Below are 20442 nucleotides of genomic sequence, written 5' to 3'. Positions count from 1 at the left end.
TCAGGAACTTTAAGATGGATGGACATTAACCCCCAGAATTCCCTCAGCCTTTCTGGTTTGGGGGAATTCTGGGAGTTGATATCTACCCATCTTAAAGTTCCTAAGGTTGAGAATCACTGCTCTGTGAACGCAAGATAGCCTACAAGGTGGTTTTTCATTTTGTCCCATAGCAACTATCTTGTGAAATGTGTTAGGCTGAGGAGAACAGACTGGCCCAACAGCTCCCAAGGCCCAATTAGAAAAAGAGAGAAGCAGAATCAGGTTTTCTGACTTACATTTATTTATATGGCAAACTAAAACAAATGTTCTCTCAATGGATTGCAACATAAAAATAATCACATTTCAGAAACAAACAAACCTGCCTGTAAAAAGCATACACACTCAAGCCAATTAAACCACATAATTAAAACAGGGAAAACCAAAAAATAAAATTCAGAGACCGGCTGCTTTGAAAAAGAAAACAGAGGGATAAAAGTTCATGGAACTAAAACGAAATTAAAACCATACCATGATTTAAAGAACTTGGAAAGATAAAAATGAAGAAAATGAGAATATGTTCTCAAGTAGGTAGGTGCTTCCAGAATTTGGTTTTGTGCAACTGAGGCTGATCTACCTGGATGCTTGTCACAATGTCACAGTGTACGTGACAGAAAAGGGCTTGAATTTCCCTATCTAAATGACTATTATGGCTTCATTCCTATAGGTCAGGGGTCTCCAACCTTGGTAACTTTAAGACTTGTGGAGCTTGACTGGCTGAGGAATTCTGGGAGTTGAAGTCCACAAGTCTTAAAGTTGCCATGGTTGGAGACCTCTGCTATAGGTGGTCCTCAGCTTATGACCACAGTTGGAACCAGCATTTCTGTTGCTAAGCAAGGTGGTCCTTAAACCTTTTTGCCGCAGTTGTTAAATGAATCACTGAAGTTTAATGAATCACAGGGCTCTTAGGTGAATTCCGCTTCCCCCACTGACTTTGCTTCTTAGGGGCTGACTGGGAAAGTTGCAAATGGCCATCACATGACCTCAGGAGTCTGCAACCATCATAAATGCATGCTTATTTGCCAAGCACCGTGGGGATCCTGTGATGGGCGTAAGTGCGAGGACCCGTTGAAAAATCACTTTTTTCAGTGCTGTTATAACTTTGAATGGTTGTAAACTATCTGTAAATTGAGCATGAAGGTTCAAGGATTACAGTGGCTCCATTTTGTTTCTTAAATTCATGGTGCTTATTCTTGAATATTCAGGTCAGGAATTTCCTCCCATGGAACAGGATTAAGGTCTTTGAGGAGAAACTTCCTTGCATGGCTGGAATTCCAGATTTTCCTCTAAATTAGAGACCTCTATCACAGGACTAAAACACCAAGATTGCCGTTTTTCAGAGCCTTGCTCTTTAGAAGTTCTGCAAACCGAGAAGACCCAGTATGTTTTGACTACCTCACACCTGCTGGTATTTCAGGAGTGAAAACAGTATAGATAGTCCTCACGTTACAGCAGCTCATTCAGCGACCATTCAAAGTTACAGCAGCATTGGAAAAAGTGACTTATGACCATTTTTCAGACTTACAGAAATTGCGGCATCCCACATGATCAAAATTCATATGATCAAGATTCAGATACTTGACAACTGGATCGTATTTCTGAGGATTGCAGCAGATTGCAGTTGATCACGTGATCAACTTTTGTGACCTTCTGATGAGCAAAGTCAAGGGGGAGGCCAGATTCACTTAACAACCGTGTTGCTAACTGAACAACTGCGGTGATTCGCTTAACAATGGTGGGAAGAAATATTGTAAAATGGGCAATTAATGACTGTCTCAGCAACAGAAATTTAGGGGCCACTTGTGGTTGTAAGTTGAGGACTACCTGTAGTGGGCCAAGCTGAAATCCAGAGCACAGGACACAGTAAGGTTTTGTTAGCAGAAGACATCACCCCTTGGAGCCATAGACAAGTGGATGAAACAAAGGTTCTGCTGATGTTCCCAGGGAGACTGGACAGTGGAGGCAGCCCTTGGCTGCTATTCAGTGGTACAGGTAGTCCTTGACCCACAATGATTCATTTAGTAACTATTCAGTGTTACAACAGCACTGAAAGGAGTGACTTACAACCAGTGGTGGGATTCAGCCTGTTCGCACCGCTTCGGCAGAACCAGTAGCTAATTTTTTGTTGCCCAGGCCCAGAATGGACTTCTGGAAGCAGCATCCACACAGAGAACCGGTTGTTCACATATTTGAATCCCATCACTGCTTACAACCAGTCCTTGCAGTTACGACTGGTACAATATCCCCATAATCATGTGATCAGAATTTAGAATCTTGGCAACTGGCATGTATTTACAATGGTTGCAGCATCCCGAAGTCATATGATCACCATTTGTGACCTTCCCAGCTGGCTTCCGATAAGCAAAGATAATGGGAGAAGCTGGTTTTGCTTAACATTCATGGAATTCACTTAATGACTGCAGTGATTTGCTTAACAACTGTGACAAAAAAGATTATAAAATCAGGCACAGTTCATTTAACAACCTCCTTCCATTTAGCAATGGAAATTCTGGTCCCAATTGTAGTCATAAGTCAAGGACTACTTGTAATTGACACTGTAATTTTTCGGACTAACACCTTGACTCTGACTCTGGATTTTGGATGGACAGCTCCTCTCCTATCTCTATAAAGTTACCCTAAAGTTACTCACTCCTTGCTCTGCTGGACAGCTCCCCTGCTTACTGTTAGCTAAGCACAGGGACATCTGAGCATCATTGAATCATGTCACTGCCTGGTAAATTGAGCACCAGTGCATGTAAGATTTCTGTGTGATTGTGAGAACATTGTTCTATGCTTAACTAATCTCATTTCAGTCTGGTTTATTGTGTGAACCTAGCATATGCAATTCATGGTTCAGTGTGCCAAGTCAACAGAGGAAATTAGGTTAAGTGAACACATCATAGTTCAGCTAATCATGGATAAGTAAACCACAAGACCACTGAGCTATGTTTGCAGAATAACATAACCAGGTCATTTAAAGACAAACTGCCTGCATTTGCAAAAAAATATGGTATCTTGGTTGATGTTAATTTTGGTTTGCTTTTTGTGGCTTAGCATGTTGATCGAATCTAGCCTGTTTGGTTAGATTATACTTCAGTGGACTGGGTGAATCCAGGAAATGGGTTTAAACTAATAATCAGTAAAGTCTGAGAATGCAATCACACCCTTTCCTATGCTAAATCTGTGGATTCCCCCCCTTTTTTTTCTTTCCAAAGTGACCTTTGGCTCACTATACCAAAGTTTGTGTACGTTGTTAACATTCCACAGCTGTGTTCTCATCGTCTTTTTCATGCCATCACAGAGCCTCAGCCAGTGATGAAGTAGAGGAGAAAAAAGGCAAAAATGACAGGCATGGAATGGTCAGCCTTGATTATTGCAATTTCCCTCCGGCCTAATTATGAAACATAATTTGTTGCCTTTGTATCTGTCTGATGGTCGGGCCTTCAAACCCAAATCCTGAAATTTAAGTAGCTTTGTGGTGGGTGCTTGAAATGCCCTTTATGTATTTTAATTAACAGACTGAATAACAGAGTTGGAAGGGACCATGGAGGTCTTCTAGTCCAACCCCCTGCTAACACAGGAGACCCTACATCATTTCTGACAAGTACTGTAGCTCTCCAGTCTCTTCCTAAAAGCCTCCAGTGATGAAGCACCCACAACGTCTGAAGGCAAGCCATTCCTTAATTATTAGTTAATAATTAGTATTAATTATGGATTATTATTCCTTAATAATTAGTTAATTATTCTCACTGTCAGGAAATTTCTCCTTAATTCTAGGTTGGATCTCTCCTTGATTAGTTTCCATCCATTGCTTCTTGTCCTGCCTTCAGGCGCTTTGGAAAATAGTTTGCCCTCTCCTTTGTGGCAGCCCCTCAAATATTGGAAGACTGCTATCATATCACCCCTCGTCCTTCTCTTCATTAAACTAGACATATTGGTACCCAGTTCCTGCAACCGTTCCTCATATGCTTTCTCCTCCAAGCCCCTAAGCATCTTTGTTGCTCTTCTCTCTATTCTTTCCAAAGTCTCAACATCTTTTTTTATAACGGGTGACCAGAACCGGATGCAGTATTCCAGGTGTGGTCTTACTAAGGCTTTATATAGCGGTACTAATAATTCACATGGTCTTGATTCTATCCCTCTGTTAATGCAGCCTAGGATTGCACTGGCATTTTTGACTGCTACCACAAACTGCTGGCTCATATTTAGATGGTTGTCTGCTAGAACTCCAAGATCCCTGTCTGAACACTTCTGCTTTCATGCAATGAATATAGTGATTGTGGAGGTGATTTTTAAAAAGCTGCAACTGCGTGATCAAAACCACATAACTTTTTGGTGCACTTTGACATGCAAAAAAAAAAAAAAGAAGCTTGGGATGCAGAATCTTCTCTTTTAGAAGAACAGATAATTATTGCAATGATACATGTCATGCTCAATAGAACATTAATAAGAGATAACAACTAGAATACGTTGACTTGTTTTCATGATATTAAAAAAGGAAATAAGAATTTTTGAGCTTAATAGCTTAATTATTTGTGTTAAAAATATAAAAAAAGATGAAAAACACCTTTAAGAACAATATAAATATGTATTATTATGATTAATTGCCCAGTCAGCCAGATGTTTAGACTGTATTATTATTATTGTTGTTGTTGTTGTGATGATGATGATGAATATGATGATGTTTATTTGATGTCCATCTCACAGCTGGTTTATTTATTTAATTTCTGAATTCCCCCCTTCTTTGTTCTCCAACCAGTTAACAACATCTAATGTTTAGAAACAATATTTATAGGTGTTTGTATTTACCTAGCTACTTATTATGGAATATGTATGATATCATTATTGCTGGAGTATAATTAAGCTTCTATGATGTATGAATAGTTTATTTTCAGATACAGTTATCTTCTTGACTTTTTTTAAAAAAAATCCATTTAAATCCATCCTTATTCTTTTCTTGAATAATGCATTCTTGCTTTGCTTGTTGTGATTGAGATCCTGAGATGTCCAGCTGCGTTGTTAGCGTTTCATGAGTTTGTGATTCCAAACAGACTGAAAACAAGTGGTCCATGGCATCTGTAAGGCGATTAATGACAATGTTGCATCACTGGATTATCCACAGGCCTGTTCTTGGCAGAGAGACTAAGAGAAGCCATAGGCATATTCTTCCCCTTTCAAATGGAAAACAAAATATATAGAGGACAGCTGAAGAGAAAAGAGAGAGAGAAATGGGAGATGGCAAGGGATGATTGGCTTATATTTTATCTGTCTGGCAATTCTTTTTTCTGATTGATTATAATTATGATTTGCTCACTTAATAACAGAATTCTGGGAGCTGAAATCCATGTATCTTAAAGTTTTCAAGGTTGAGAAACACTGATTTATGCACATAACATTCTTTTTGGATGATAAAAAGAAATGAAGGGATCAGATATAAAAGAAAGAAAAGAAGAAAAAAGAAATAATATAAATGAAAGGGGAAGGGGAGGAGAGGAGAGGAGAGAAGAGGAGAGGAGAGGAAAGGAAAGAAAAAAGGGTCAGTCTCTGTCCAAGGAGGTTACAATCTAAATTCTCATAATCTGGGCCAGGTTGGAGATTTAGGAAAATACTTCCTTTGTTAAGATGAAAACTCCATCTGAGATAGGAGGGTGATAGCATTACTAGTACATAAATAACAGTAATAAGATTGGTAGCAGTTCAATACTGCCACACCCTAAGAATCAAAGGTTTAGGATTCATTTACCAAACTCTTTCTTTATGTGTTTAGTATCAGCCTCTGGTTTCCTAAAATCCGTTCCCAGAAGAAGACTCTCTGAGAGAATAAACCGTCCACTAATTCCACATTCAGCACATTTCAGTAAGACGAAGAAACAGGAGCCCTTACGATCATCTCGCTTCCCATTCAAGGCCTGGTAGAGCAAAGATGAGAGGGTCGAAAAGGATTTTCTATTTCTCCCCTTAATTGGCAGAGGCCATTCTGACATTCAGCTCTTTGGCACTACGAGATGAGCCATGTTATTACTCCTAAAATCAGGGGGAGGGGCCGGGCTCAAACCTGCTTAGTAGACAAGAATAAAAATTGCCCTCCCTTATTCAGAGATGTGTGCCTGCCTCCCCCATCGCTGCGGTTGGATCGAGCTCGGCCGCTCCGCCTTGGCACACTGGCCCAGATCTGCCATTCCACATGGCTGCTCCATCGGAGTCTTCCCGGGGGCCAGCCCAGAGCAGGCAGAAGGACCTTCACTGTGACTGGGCTAATCCAACATGACTTTTCCATTAGGGTTGAGAGGCTAGCAAAGAGCTTTTTAGTGTAGGGAAAAGCTCCTCCACCCCCTTTTGCCCTCCCCTTCCCTGTTTCCCGCCAGCAAATGTGCCATCTCTACCCGAGACCTTTCCTTCCTTCCTTCCTTCCTTCCTTCCTTCCTTCCTTCCTTCCTTCCTTCCTTCCTTCCTTCCTTCCTTCCTTCCTTCCTTCCTTCCTGGCACGATCTGCTTGTGAGTAAAGCCGAGACAAAGGGAAAGGCAGAAAGACAATACACAGGTAGTCCTAGAATTACAACCACAATTGGGACCACAATTTCTGTTGTTAAGCAAGACGTGTCCGATTTTATGATATATTTTTTTTGCCACAGTTGTTAAGCGGATGGCTGCAGTGGTTAAGTGAATCAGGCAGTCATTAAGCGAATCCAGCTTCCTCCATTGACTTTACTTGCCAGAGAACGGCTGGAAAGGTTGCAAAAGGTGAACCCATGATCTTGGGATGCTGCAGCCATTGCAAACGCATGCTGGTTGCTAAGTTCTGAAGCTGTGATGGTTGTCAGTCCAAAGACTGATTGTAAGTCTCATTTTTCAGTCCCATTGTAACTTTGAACAGTCACCAAATGAATGGTTGTAAATCAAGGACGACCTATATGAAAAAGGCCAAAGGCTCTGACCATTATCAGATTTCTTTTCAAAATGCACTACTGTAATTGTTACTTGTTGGAAATTTGAATTCAGCAGGATCCCTGGCTGGAAGCTTTGCTCCTCAACATGCCCAGAGTGCTGAAAAATACAGACTAATTAAGTAGCAGATGTCCTTTTCATAAAGAAAAAAAATTGCAATGTAGTTGTCAGATCCAGAGAAAAGTTTTAGCCCAAGAATCAGGAAATGCTGACAGACAGTCATATAATTGAAATGAAATACGAATTTGTTAAGAAATAGATGAGAGTAGGAAAGCCTCACTTCTAACTAAACCATGTCTTAGAAAGAAATGAAAAGAGCAAGAGAGAGAAAGATAGACATTTTGTCTCTGAAATGTTGTGAGTCATTTTACTAGCAGGCTAGGTGACAGGCCAACTCAGATCAGGTTGGGAAAAGTTCTTTATCTATTCTCATCCTTTAACCTGGTGATCATAGATAGCCAGAGAGGGCCCTCCCCCCCATTCCTCCTCCTCCGCCTCTTCCTCCATCATACAAGGAAGTTTGTATTGCACTTCCCCCCCCCCCCCCAGCAAGACATCTTCAAGGTAGTTTGAGCTGGGAGAAGGTGGCTAGGCTAAGAGGAAAGGGTTCACGCGAAATCCACCAATCACCTTCCCTGGTTCAGAGAGGACTAGAACGAAATCTCCCCACTCCTAGTCCACTTAACCAGAATTCTCCAGGGAACCTCCATGGCTGAAGGGAGATTAAAACTCAGGGCTGTTCCCCCCTCTTAATGCAGCCCCCACTGCAACAAACTGGCTCTTGGATGGAGAGGGAGTTTCAATGATGCACAGTCCAATGGTTTAATTCAGTGTATTTCAATCTTAGCAGCCTTAAGTTGTATGAACTTCAACTCCCAAGATTATATGAACTTCAACTCCCAGAATTCTGGCTGGCTGGGGAATTGTGGGAGTTGAAATCCATACATTCTAAAGTTGCCAAAATTGAGAAATACCATTTGAAATATTGCACGAGAGAGAATGCCACCTATTTCTCAAGGTTGCTGGAAGCACTGCTATACATATAGTCCTTGACTTGCGACCACAGTTGAGACTAGAATTTCTATTGCTAAGCAAGGCATTAGATAAGTGAGTGGCGTCTGATTTTGCATCCTTTTTTTGCCATGGTTGTTAAGTGAATCACCGTGATTGTTAAGTGATGCAGACACTTGTTAATCTGACTTCTCCCATCTGGGAAAGTCGCATGACCCCAGGATATTGCAATTGTCATAAACACATGACAGTTACCAAGTGTCCAAATTTAGATCACATGACCACGGGGATTTGCAACGGTTATAAATGGGAGAAATGGTTGTAAGTCACTTTTTTCAATGCCATTGTAACTTTGAATATTCACCAAATGAATTGTTTTAAGTCAAGGACTGCCTGTAATAATGTGAGTGGAGGCCTTTCAACCCTCTCCTATGCGGGAAGGATTAATAGCATAAATACAATGTTCATGTTTTTCAGTTGTGGAAATAATTCTGTTTTGCTCTTTTGTGCATTGCTCAAAGCAAGTTTGATGAGATTGTTATTTATTATACAGGTGAAATAAGCAGAACAAATGTATTTAAATTGCTACCGTGCACCATACTTTAATAGAAATATAATAATCTAAAGCCTATGCTTATATTTCTCTTCTTAATTGGAACCTAATATACAGTACTGATTATACTGATATTGTAGAACTGATTATTCTGTTGTGGAACCGGAAAAACTCAATTTTATATCTCCATTCAGCTGTGAAGCTCCATGGGTGACCCCAAGATCTCTCTCAACCTGTTCTACCTTGCAAGGTCATTGTGAATTAAAATGGACTAAAAATACTGCTAGAGATTACTTGAAGGAGATTAAATAAAGGCATCATAATAATTTTTAAAATACTCCCTAGTCTTTGGAATGAGGGTAAAAAGTCATTCAGAGTCATTTGAGAGGTGAGCAACCTAGACATTTGACAATTTAAACCAAACTATATTAAATTAAATTTTCCTGAGGTTTCTCCTTTTTCTTTGCTAAAAAAGGGGAAAAATAATGTCTTCCTTTTACCCACAATTCAAGAGAATTTAAATATGTGAGTCAAACATAAAACAAGTTACTGGGAATTGCTAGGAATAGGACAGTGTAAAAATTTAATAAAAGAAGCAAATAAATAAATAAATACAAATCTATTTTGTTTATACTTTACTTTCTCCCTTGATAATCCTCACAGGCATTTTCTTTTTGGTCGCTGTTTGTCACGAAGACCCCCATTCTTTTTCCAGATGGCATTTATACAATGAAAATATATTTATTTTGATAACTGGTGAGGGATTTTTCAATTTTCTTTCATATTTTTTTATCTGTTTTTGATTCTGACTATCATGAGCCCTGGACAGAGGAAAAAAAATTGTTCACAGATGATTTCCTACCAAGAAGCACTTGCTTTTTATTGCAATTTAATAATTCATCTTAAACACTGTTCAGTGTCTCAAAGAGGCATTACAGAAGGTTTCTAGCAATACTGGAATGGATTTAAATATATTCTAAATTTGAAGTTCATTTTTAAGCTTTTAAAAGACAGGCAGTCAAAAAAAGAAAAGGTTACATTGTGGGCTTAGCCTTAGCAGGGTGAGTGAATCTGTCAAGCTCACTTTTGCTCATTTCTGAATTTTTCTGTTGTTCCATTGACTTGGGAGTTTCTGCATCAGTTCACAAATTATTTTTAAGGTCCCCACAAAATTTTAAGTCATGTCTTTGTCACTATGTCTACCATATATGCACTTTGGAATGCATGATTACTCAAGTGTACAATTTCCCTGATATAATTGCTATTTTTGCATTATTTTCATGAATGTGTGCCATAGCTTGTATACTTTCCCTTAATAAATGCGTTTTTGTGTCCGCTTTCTGATGGATGGGAATTGTTTCAAAGAATCATGATGTGCCATTCAATAAATGTATATTAGAGATCAAATTATGAATCATTCAAGATTAAAATGTAAAACAAATGATTTTCTTTACTGACCTCCAGGAAAAGCCGAGGCACTCTCTAGTGTCCCCTCCCCCTGCCGTCTCTTCAGTTGCAAACTTGGTGTATCATAAAATGATGCTTATTTAGTTTATTATTATATTTTAGCAAGGTTTTGAGGAAATGCCTCAAAATAATGTCCCCAAGAGCTTGCCTTATTTTGGAGTCCCCAACTTACAACCTCAATTGGGACCAGAATTTCTGTTGCTAAGCAAGACAATTGTTAAGTGAGTCATACTTAATTTTAGGATGTTTTTATCACTGTTGTTAAGCAAATCATTACAGTTGTTAAGTGAATCATGTAGTCATTAAGTGAAGCCAGCTTCCTTATTGGCTTCGCTTGTTGGAAGCCAGCTGGGAAGGCTGCAAATTGTGATCATACCACTCTGGGATGCTGTCATAAGGACTTCCCTGTTGCCAAGTTTGGGCCATGGGGGTGCTGCACTGGTTGTATGTGTGAGGAGAGGTTATAAGTCACTTTTTCAATGCTGTTGTAGCTATGAACACTCACTAAATTAACGGTTGAAAGTTGAGGACTATTTATAGAGGTGTTTGATGTGCGACAGTAGATAATATTTGCTGATCTACTCACCTAGCAAAATATTTGGTGGCCTTGTATTTATCCCCAATTCTTGCTGCGTGAGATTCTTTTCTTGCAACTTTTGCTGTTTATGGGTACAGGTAGTGCTCGACTTACGACCACAATTCAGCCTAAAGTTTTGTTGCTAAGTGAGACAGTTGTTAAGTGAATTTTGGCCCATTTTACGACCTTTCATGCAACAGTGCTTAAGTGAATCACTGCGGTTCTTAAATTAGTCACACAGTTGTTAAGTGAATCTAGCTTCCCCATTGACTTTGCTTGTCAGAAGGTCACAAAAGGGGATCACATGACTCCGGGACGCTATAATGGTCATAAGTATGAACCAGTTGCCAAGCATCTGAAGTTTGATCATGTGACCACAGGGATGCTGCAAAAGTCATGTGAAAAATGGTCATAAATCACTTTTTTCAGTGCCATTGTAACTTTGAACGGCCATTAAACGAATGGTTGTAAGTCCAGGACTATCTGTATTTGCAAATGGGGGAGGGAAGATGTAACATTGTAAAGATATCATCTCGTAAATGTCAGAAGTAAAGTAATTTTTGACATTTGCACAGTGGCCTCTTCTGGATGCCTATTATTTAGTTTTGTCATATGGAAACAAAAACACACCATGAACAGAGAACTCATAGGAAAAATGATAAAGAAGAAACAAGCGCTGAAGAGAAACCAGGATTTTATTAGGATGAGTAAACAGTATGAATCATCACGAGATGCTGAGGTGGACAAAAGCGGGCGTCTTTTTTAGGGATGGGTGAATCTGTCAGCTTTAGTTTTTCTCGGTTTCTCATTTTTGAGACTATGTCAAATTCAGTTTATCCAACTGGAAAGGCTTTTGTAAAACCTGCAGAATATTTTGCGTGCGTTTTAATGCAACTTTCTCCAAATATAGCTGTTTTCCTTTCAAATGCAGAGGATTTTTTTTTACAAATAAATTTCATGAAGCTGTATAAGTTATTTTTTCAAGAACGTGTGTGCATTTTAGGAAAGTCATTTCTGTAGTGTATTTTTTTTTTTACTGCTGGCAAACTAAGTTGCAGATTTTCCCCTCATCTCTTAAAAACAGAAGTAAAAAGGACAAGAATTTCAAATTTGTGCATTTACACATGGAATATAGGGATATTAACCCATCTACTATACACCATCACATCCACACACAGCCGCACACATACACACCTACAGTTTATCCCTTTTGTTTTGCTTACCAGCTACCCACTCCCCCAATCACATGAAAAGTCCACTGAATGAAACAATTCACGAAAAAAAGCTTTTTTCAGACTTACGTGCCTTTTAAAGACAAAATATGTTACCCCAACTGCTGAAAAACTATTTGAATGGGTTTCGCTATTATGATTGTTGTTGTTCTTTTAATCACATCTTTAAGCCGAATAAAAAGCATCCGCCTTTCAGATGAGTAGAAAATGGATCGTGGATAAAGGGAGAATTGGAAGGTGAAGCAGAAATGTTGGCACAGGATGTTGTACTGACTTTGATATAATAATTGCAGAATGGGGGCTAGATTGCACTATGCAAGCATATCCTTGATTTTTCACCTACAAAATATCAGTGAAGATTGTTTAATAGCCTTGAATGTGTTACAAAAAGAAATAATCTGATAGAGCTGCGGTGGCTGCTGCTGCAATGGGGAAACCCCCCCCCCTTTTCCTACATTCCTCTCAACAAATATGTGCCTTGACCTGATGCTCCACTTTGATTTATCTCGGCACCAATCACATCCTTTTCCTGTTTGCTGAAGATCAGACACTTGCGCCCACCCCAATTCCCATGGCGTTTTATTTATTCATTTATTTGCATACCGTCTTATAAAATCAAACTATACCCAAAGCAGCTTATAGAGGATTCTGAATTATTAAAAAGACGCGGCGATAGGAACAGAACGGGCTCTTCCCTCATGCAATGTTTTAACAGGCTTGAACGGCAGAGCCAGGAGGGCGGGTGGCAAGGAGCTTAGACGGCCTCAGAAGATTACGACCCCGTGCTGTATTTCCCCCTGAATATTGCAAGCAGCTCAAGAGCTCTGGCCCGCATCTCCACCCTCATGTTGAGCCTGCAGTGCGGGACCTGGTAATGGTGGAAGGGACGGTGAAGGAAGCTCCTGTCAAAATTCATTAGGGCCTCCTGGCCTGGCACAAAAGCATGGTGCCCCTGCTGCTTTGCTGAGCTGGTTGGAGGGAGGTGGAGGAGCACTCTTCCCCAGCCAGGGCCAGTCAAAAGCAATCAGTTGATGGGAGGGAAAATCCAAAACCAAGCAAGGGCTGCCACCCACAGATCAGGGCGGAGGGCCATGATTGAGTGGGCTTTTCTGCTTGGCCCTGGGTGGAGGGCAGGTTTGGAGGTTGGGCCCCAAGGGAAAAAACAAGAAAGTGGAGACAAGAAATTGCCAACAAAGGCTTAGAAACCCCCTTTTTGGCAGAGCAAAAGGGAAATTTAGAGTAGAGAAATAAATCTCCCCAGGCAAAGGGACGGTTGCTCGGCCACCATCTTGCCAGGCTCCATGTCTCTTGATGGGTTCCCGGCAGCCATTTTCCACCAAAATCAGCAAAAGTTGCGGGGGGGGGGGGGCGGAAAGCCAGCTGAAAAATGGGGGATCTGTCTGAAGGGATTTGTCTCCTGTGAACAGTCAGGCATGAACAGCAGAGATGATGAGGAAGTTCAGGTTAGGCCAGGATCTTTCTTCTAAGCATGGTCAGCACAGGGATTTCTAGAGGTTCACCAGCCATCACTGTAGTTGTCTTTCCCACTCTGTCAAAGAAGGTTTACTGCTCTTGAAGATGGAGGTTCCATCCTACTATTACATCTCGGATCTTTCCTTAGGAAGACCCATTTATCCATGGAGCATATTTGGACTTTATCCTTAAAGATGTCACCGACAGGATACCGAGAGGACAAGGCCCAATTTGTTCCTGATGTGTGCACTTTCAACGAGGTGGACTGCCACTGAAGAGGGAACTTCCCACAAGGAAAAAAACAACAACCCTTAAAGCTTGTGTTGATTTATTCATTTGGCCTGACACACTTTCTACATGAAAGACATAAAACGTGCTCTACAAATTAAAGAAAAAGCACACTTACAGCATCTAATCCTTGGACCAATAAACGATGCTGTTTTTGTTCTGCACTGCACTCCAACACTGGTGTGACGTTAAGTATCTGTTTTTCTTCTTCTCTGCAATCCACCCTCCTTCCCTGAGGGGGAAACGGTACAACGGGGCCCTCATTCAGACCTCTATTATTTGGTTGCAAACTACAATTTCCTGGACAACAACAATGAAATTATATTTTTGTTGCTGTTTCTGTTGTTGCTGATGGCCTTTCCCCTCCCTTCCCCTTTTCTGGTGTGGTACAATCTGGGGGGGGGGTGTGTGCTTCTATTCATCCATTGCCACGGCAACCAGACTCCATCAATGGCCATCAGTGGACAATTAGGGAGCTGCTGTGGAAAAAGGAAGTGGGAGGTGGGAGATGAGCAGCCCCCTCCCTCCATCCCATCTTCAACAAATGACTTCAATTATCCACATTATTTTTTCATTCCCCCTCCTCCGATTGCATTTACTGGCACCCCAGCTGCTTTGCTACTCAGTTTTGTTACATAAATGCACAGCAGGAACAAACACTGGTAGGCCAAGGCTTAACTGGACAACTGGGAGTGACCTCCAGCTGTGGGTGACTTGACAGCCTTTCCTGCCCAAAGCAGGTTACTGGAGCACCAGCAGGAATGGTCATGAAGAGAGGGAACTAGAGATGCCAGCAAGCTGCCATTGAGACCCCAATCCTCTCTCTCCCCACAGCCCTGTTTCCTGTTTTGCTGGAAAAAAAAGCTTAACTATGCCCTTGGCTTGATCCTTGCTCTCACTGGAATTCTCTGAGCAGCAGTATGGAATTGATTTATTACACTGCTTTCCCACTTTTATTTGATACAACTCAATGCCACCTTTATACAGGTAATCCTTGAGTCACGACCACAAATGAACCCCCAAATTCCACCACTAAGCGAGAGTTCTTAAGTGAATTTTGCCCCATTTTACGACTTTCCTTGCCACAGTTGTTAAGTGAATCACTGCAGTTGTTAAGTTAGTAAGGCGGTTGTTGATGGCTTCCCCATTAACTTTGCTGGTCAGAAGGTCACAAAAGGTGATCCCATGACCTGGGACACTGCAACTGTCATGAATACGTCAATACAAGCGGCTAAACTTTGATCACATAATCCCAGAGAAGCTGCAATGGTCCTAAGTGTGGAAAAATGGCCATAAATCACTTTTTTTCAGTGGCATTGTAACTCTGAATGCTCAATAAATGAATTGTTATAGGTTGAGGACTATTTGTAATATTCAGTTCCTACTTTTCCTACAACAACAACCTTGCAAGGTGTATTTTCCCTGCAACAGCTACCTTTCAAGGTGGGCTGAGCTGAGAGGGAGTAACCAGTTCAAAATCACTCAGTCGGCTTTCATGCTTAAGGGAAGACTAGAACTCAGATCTTTGTTCCTGATCCAGGACTTTAAACATTACATCCCACTGATTTGCTATGCCATCTTCTCTATCTTTGTTCAGTTTCCTAGAATTAAAGGAAATTTCTCAAGGCTTGAATGCCAGCCGTGACATTTCCTTGTGGTCTCTCATCCTTGTATTAGGCATCATTTTCAAGATCATGATTTGTCACCTATATGCTATCATCTTGGGACAAGGTAGCTGTCTCTCTCAAAGCTACATCTCCCAAACTGGCAGCAAAGAAAAATGCAGGTAAGCAAAGCAATATTTTGTGCCATAAGGAAAGAATAGAGAAGTATCTTCTCTACTTCATCTATGACCACTTTGATGTATATATGCTGTGTGTGTGTGTGTATATATATATATTTACACAATATATATATATGCTAATGAGCATATTTTGTGAATGTTTAATGCTGATGAAAGTGGAACCAAAAGATGGGAAAGGCAAACTGCAGCAATTTTTCTATACTTTGATTTACAGTCATTCAAACTTCTATTATTATTATTATTATTATTATTATTATTATTATTATTATTATTATTATTATTATTATTATTGTTGTTGTTGTTGTTGTTGTTGTTGTTGTTGTTGTTGTTATATCTCTTAGTAGATTCTTTGCATTAATATGGCCAATTTATTGTTCTTCTCAAAGCCATTATCTGGATTCTTTTCTTTTTTTGTTTTTAAATTGCAATTTTCTTTGCCTGATCATTCTTGTAAGTGTGAAGTGTCCTAATCTTTCATATCTTGAATTGCGAGCTTAATATGGATTTTAAATTTTCCTTCTGTTGCCAGACAGCTTTATGAAAAGTTGATCGAAGTCTCCTTTGTTGTTGATTATTGCCACCTGCTGGTCAAAAATAAATCAGCTTTATCCTTATTTCCTAGATAAGAATGTACAGTATTGCCATCTCACCTTTTGTAATTCTCCAATTTTCTATCCACATTTTCCTTTTGGCAATATTTAGACTGCAATTTGCTTGTGTCAATGAATTTGTGATCTGTAGAAAACTTACAGCCCCAAGCATATTTAAATACAAATATAAGACTTTCTTGGACCTCCAGTAATAATGCTTTTAGTATGAATACATTCTACAAAAGGTACATGTTGGGCATTATAAGACAAGCTAGAAAGACCTGCACATGGATTGGAGAACAAATGAAAGTATACAATATCATCAAAAGAGTAAAAGAATTGAAATGGAAATGGGCTGTTCACACAGCAAGAAGAACTGATGGCAGGTAGACCAAGGCAGTCATAGAATGGATCTCAATAATAATAATTAATAATAATAATAATAATAATAATAATAATAATAATAATAATAATAATAATAATAATAATAAGAAGAAGAAGAAGTTGGAAGGGACCTTGGAGGTCATCTAGTCCAACCCCCTGCTCAGGCAGGAAACCCTATACGATTTCAGGCAAATGGCTGTCCAGTCTCTTCTTAAAAACTTCCAGTGTTGGAGCATTCACCACTTCTGGAGGCAGGTTGTTCCACTGGTTAATTGTTCTAACTGTCAGGGAGTTTCTCCTTAGTTCTAGGTTGCTTCTCTCCTTGACTAGTTTCCATCCGTTGCTTCTTGTCCTGCTTTCAGGTGCTTTGGAGAATAGCTTGACTCCCTCTTCTTTGTGGCATTCCCTGAGATATTGGAACACTGCTCTCATGTCACCCCTCACCCTTCTCTTTGTTAAACTACACATACCCAATTCCCTATATGTTTTAGCCTCCAGCCCCCTAATCATCTTTGTTCCTCTTCTCTGTACCCTTTCTAGAGTCTCGACATCTTTTTTACATCGTGGTGTCCAAAACTGGATGCCAGGTGTGGCCTTACCAAAGCATTGTAAAGTGGTATTAGTACTTCACTTGATCTTGATTCTATTCCTCTGTTAATGCAGCCTAGCACTGTGTTGGCTTTTTTGGCAGCTGCAGCACACTGCTGGCTCATATTTAAGTGATTGTCTACTAGGACTTCGAGATCCCTCTCACAGTTACTACTATTGAGCAAGGTACCCCCTATACTATACCTGTGCATTTGATTTTTCCTGCCTAAATGTAGAGCCTTACTTTTTTCACCATTCAATTTCATTTTGTTAGATAGCACCCAGTGTTCAAGTCTGTCCAGATCCTCCTGTATTTTAAGCCTATCTTCTGGAGTATTGGCTATTCCTGCCAGCTTGGTGTTGTCTGCAAATTTGATGAGTTCCCCATCTATCCCCTCATCCAAATCGTTGATGAAGATGTTGAAGAGCACTGGGCCCAGAACAGAGCCCTGGGGCACCCCACTACACACTTCCTTCCATGTAGATGCGGTTCCATTGAGGACCACACGCTGAGTACGGCCTGTTAGCCAGCTACAAATCCATCTGGTGGTGATGCGATCTAACCCACATTTTTCTATCTTATCAAGTAGTAGGTTGTGATCTACTTTATCAAATGCCTTACTGAAGTCCAAGTAAATTATATCTACAGCATTCCTCTGGTCCACTAATTTTGTCACTTGGTCAAAGAATGTAATAAGATTTGTCTGGCATGATCTGTTTTTGATAAACCCATGTTGACTTTTAGTGATGACTTTGTTTGCATCAAGGTGTTCGCTGATTTGTGGTTTGATTATCTTTTCCAGAATCTTCCCAGGTATTGAGGTCAGGCTGATAGGTCTGTAGTTTCCTGGATATATTTTTTCCCCTTTTTTGAAGATGGGAACTATGTCAGCTCTCTTCCAGTCCTCTGGTAGTTCCCCAGTGCTCCAGGATCTTTGAAAAATATAGTTCAGTGGTTCTGAGATCACATCTGCCAGTTCCTTGAGAACTTTGGGGTGTAATCCATCTGGTCCTGGTGATTTGAACTCGTCTAGGCTGGGCAGGTGTTCACTTACCATTTTCTTGCCTATCTTAACTTGCGTTTCTATTCTGTTTTTTATGGCACTGGTTTTTGTAGGTTGGACTGTTTTTTCCCTTTGTGTTAAGACAGATGCAAAAAACGAGTTAAATAGTTCGGCTTTCTCCCTATTGCTTGTCACCTTCTTGCCACTTTCCCCCACTAATGGACCAATCATTTCCTTAACTTTTTTCTTGTTTTTTATATGTTGAAAGAAGCATTTTTTGTTATTTTTGACTTTGGTCACAAGCCTTAGTTCATTTTGAGCCTTAGCTTTCCTCACTTCCACAAAAGAGACGTAAAACAAGATGGATAGACGACATCAGTAAGTACTGCTGGCCCAATTGGCAAAAGAAAGGACTGTATTGGTTGGAAACATGCGGAAGAGGCCTTCATCCTGCAGCGGATAGACAATGGCTAAAACAATGATGATGAAATGATTAATATATCTTTTTTATTCCTGAAATAGTGTTTAAAACAGTTGATGCACTTAAAACTAGCTGAATTTCTTTAGCTTCAAATTGACTGTCCAGTTTACTCCTTTTGTTATTTTTGGCTTTGATTCTCTAGCATCTTCTAAAATTTCACCTGTATTAAGGAGATTGGAGGGTTCGCTGATGTACATAAAGTTTTTTTTGCAATATGACAAAAAATACAAAATAAACTTTAATTTGTGTGACTTTAAACATTGCAGAAAATTGCTTTATTAGCAATGAAACAACTTCATCTGATTTAACTTGAGCTTAAACTAGCTGTTTAATAAGGCTTATTACATCTTGCTGAAGATGTACATAATTTGGGAGTTGGAAAATACCTCACATCATTTGGGTTTGAACTACAGGTAGTCCTTGACTTACAACCATGCCAGTTGCCAGGCGTTTTGAGTTTTAATTACATGACCATGGGGATGCTGCAATGGTCATAAGTGCGAAAAATGGTCATCACTCCCGTTGTAACTTTGAATGATCACTAAACGAATGGTTGTAAGTCTAGGACTACCTGTACTGTAGTTTAAAGCTCATCAAATACAGATAGTCCTCAAACTATGACCATTTGCTTAGTGACTATTTGAAGTTAAGACGGACACCCTCTAAGGGTGGGGTGTCTGTCAACTTCAAATAATGCCCTCTAAAGGTATTTATGACTTGGTTTTGAAATTCCAATAGTGCCCCCCTCCTCAAAGGTCACATGATTGCATTTCAGGGGCTTGGCATCCAGCCCACATTTATAGCAGTTTGCAGTGTCCCATGGTCACATCATCACAATTTATAATGTTTTTGCTAAAAACCAGCCCTTACTACCAGTTTTCAGAAAAAAACATCCCTAGAGGACAACGGGTTCGCTTAATGACAGCAGCAAAAAAAAGTATATAAAATTGGGCAGGTCACAGGGTGACTTGCTTCTGCCCATCATGCCTTATGACTGCAATGGGCAGGCTATTTGTGTACAACACAATATTTAACACTTTATTTAAGATATATACACATCCATCATTTTATGCATGATACATTTTAGCTGTTGCGCAAGACCATTTTTGGGTTTGTGTACCTCTGAGTCAGTTTTGATTCCTGTTACAGCCTGGATTGGTCCCTGCAGTTTTTTTGGCAACGTGTTTTGGAAGTGTCTTGGGATTAACTTCCTCCTAGAGTGGAGAGTGAGTGGCCCAAGGTCACTTAGCTGGGAATTTCATGCCCAAGTCAGGACCAGAACTCATGGTCTCCAGTTACTAACCTGGTAACAGTGCTTTTTTTGTAAAAGAAAAAGGTGCTGGAACTCACACATGTCATACAACCCGCCTTGCCTACCCTACAAGGTTCCATCCAAAAAAGGTGCCGGAACTCCGTTCTGAGTGTTCTATGAGAAAAAAAGCCCTGCCTTAGCCACTACACCAAACTGACTCTGGTGCCACATCATGGCCTCCTTTTATATCCACACTGCATTTTAATTTGGTTTTCTTTTGAATTAGCTTTATTATCTCCACACTGTTTTCTCTAAGCTTGTTTGTATTTTAGTTTGATAGAAGACAAGCAAAAAAAAAAAAAATCTTCGAAAAAGCAAAGGCACTAAAATAAATCAATAATTTTATTTTTAGCTCTGCCAAGTGGGAATGACATAGCAGATTTTCTGAGTGAAAGTGGATTGGACTAAGTCCCACTAAAGGTCTCTTCCTCCTGTATGGTTCGAAAGCTCTGTATTTATACCACATTCTAACATGCAAGTAATTGAATCCTAGTTTATCGAACTAACCCACTTTAAAATACAACACACCAAATTTTAAACCACCCACCCCAATTAGAGCTACACAGTATAGGACCATGGTTCAGCTAACCCCAGTTTATTCCAACATATTGTGTGAACCTTCTTTAAGAGAGCCAAAAAACATGTGCACACAGCTCATAACTTAGTTCAGGCAATCCTCAACTTACAACCATTCGTT

The sequence above is a fragment of the Vipera ursinii genome (assembly GCF_947247035.1).
Source record: "Vipera ursinii genome assembly, chromosome: 1".
Lineage (NCBI taxonomy): Eukaryota > Metazoa > Chordata > Lepidosauria > Squamata > Viperidae > Vipera > Vipera ursinii.
Note: the sequence above shows the minus strand (reverse complement) of the source record.